This window comes from Chrysoperla carnea, chromosome 1 (genome assembly GCF_905475395.1).
Source record: "Chrysoperla carnea chromosome 1, inChrCarn1.1, whole genome shotgun sequence".
NCBI lineage: Eukaryota > Metazoa > Arthropoda > Insecta > Neuroptera > Chrysopidae > Chrysoperla > Chrysoperla carnea.
The window spans coordinates 59,905,700-59,908,130 of NC_058337.1; the positions used below are offsets into that span (position 1 = coordinate 59,905,700).

General features: G+C 28.4%; 1 non-coding gene across 1 annotated transcript; it reads right to left on the bottom strand.

Moving 5' to 3' along the window:
- Positions 1-1,812: 1,812 nt before the first annotated feature.
- Positions 1,813-1,884, bottom strand: Trnag-ucc. The gene has a single exon. It is a non-coding gene; the product is annotated as a tRNA-Gly (tRNA).
- Positions 1,885-2,431: the final 547 nt, after the last annotated feature.

A 2,431-nucleotide genomic window follows, 5' to 3' on the forward strand; every position in this document is an offset into this window, starting at 1 on the left:
TTTGATGCTCTTCAGGGAGTCTTATTTCCCCCTTCAATTTGATGTCGTTTTCATCGCAACGTTTAATTTTTCATATTTTCGTAAATATTTTGAGATATTTGTATTTTAGAACATATTTCATCATTGCTAACAAAATATCTCATAAATTGACAACGAAAAATCGTAGGACTATGAAACGAACACCAAATTGAAGGAGGCAAATTCAACTTTCAAGTGATAACACTTTTCATAAAAAGGATGTGATAAGTGCCTTGCATCAAGAGAAATATTGAGCATTTTTTTCCGTTTACAAATTATCATGAATTTCTGATTGCCATGACAATACTTCGAGTGATAGAGTAGGTATGTTGTTTTAGAGTACCGTATCTTCAAATTTACTTTTTTACACTTATATAGAGTCCGATAGTCTGATAGAACCAAAAATAACAAAGTTACATGCCTGCAAATATTGTGGATTTTAACAAAACAAGAATTGTCGCGTTTTTATTTTTTTAGTGCATTTATATTTTATTATTAGTATTGTTGAACAAAATTGTTTACTTGTACGACATCTATGTTTGAATATATTATTTTGCAACTTGAAACTGTTTATGTTAAGCATAGTAAACTTCAATAATGAACGAGAATTACACTACTTTAGTATTAAGTGCTGACATCAACAAGTTACGTGGTGGAATTTATAAGCAGACAATCTTTATTAATAAAAGCACTTCATGATTTTAAATAGATATTTATTTTTTACAATATCTATATTCTGCAGTAGGTACCTACTTGGCGACAAAGAAATTTTTTATCTGTTCACACGCGTCGTGTTTAATTTTTTGAAAAGAAACTCTACTCTATATGCAATTATTTACCGTTTCCGTGAAACTTGATAAAAATTTTCATAATATATTGCTTAATTTCATCCAAAAACTTTGCTTCGTGAAGGATGGTCTCCAAAAACGATCCAAAATTGTAACAAGCAGTTGATCCGGAGAACAAATGATACTTACCTTTTTGGGTAGCATACCGAAGCTCTCCACTTTGGATTCGTCGATACTTATATTTTCTGCGAAAATATTACCTATTATAATTTCAGATATTATAATTTTGAAATTTTCATAGAAGGAAACTAATATAAAGATATTAAATAATTTGTATTGAAGAAGATCGGCCTACATAACGCCTTTCCTACCGTATTGTTACGGGAAAAACATTCTACAGTTTTATTTTTTATTTGCGCAGTACTAAATTTAAACTCATGCATAGGATCCCAAGCCTACCCAATTCAAAAATGCTAAAAACTCAGGACGGAGCAATTATTTATTTATTCTGGAGCACTCGGAGACGAAAGAAAGAAAAAAGAAAATTTTTTTTATATTTTGTCGATTCAGTTTTTAATCCAACAGAAACAAAATTTTTTAAACCAAAATATTCCATGATTTCGATGTTATGCCATTTTTATGTCAAATTTAAATTGATTAAAAATTGCTTTCCGAAAAAATCGATGTGAAAGTATGACTTAATGTCATACTTGTCCGATTCGATAATACTAAGAGGGTAAAAACTGGGGTCAAAATTAATAAATAACAAAAAATTTTTTATTTATTTTTACACTAGAAAATTTTACTTGCTAGTAGTTGAATCAATTACATCTACAATGATTACATACGGTTTTTACACGAATTTTGACTCCCCTTTAAGAAAAGTCCCTGGCCACATTTATGTTTTTTAAAAACTTTAGTTGAAATTATAATTTTACTTTTGTATGGTTGTAGTATTAATTTATGATCAATAATAATCAAACTTAAAATAATAAAAAAATTTAAGTGCGATGGCCGGGAATCGAACCCGGATCAACTGCTTGGAAGGCAACTATGCTGACCATTACACCACCATCGCCCTATATGTTTTGGAGAATCACAGTGATATAGTATATTATGTAACAAAATTAAGTTACTATTAATTAATAAATGAATATTTATAGTTAATTATTTATTCTTCAGTAGATTATGGTCACAATTTTAAAAGACTTTATTATATGCGCATTTTTTGAAAAAAAATTTTTATTTTAATACAAACATAAAATCATAAAATATACAAAATTCAAGGCACTTAAAGTTAATATTAAATTAATAATAAATAATATTCAAGGAATTGCAATTATAGGTTTATGAATTAATTAATAATAATTAATAGGCATGATCGTCTTAATCAGTTAACTTTAAACTATTATATAACCATATACATATTCGGTTTTTTTATACCATGTATATATGAAATATACATAGTATATTAAGTTTAGTCCCAAGTTTGTAACGCTTAAAAATAATGATGCTAGGAAAAAAATTTTGTCATAGGTGTTCATAAAATCCCCTAATTAGTCCATTTCCGGTTGTCCGTCCGTCCGTCCGTCCTCCGTCCGTCTGTGGACACGATAACTCAAAAA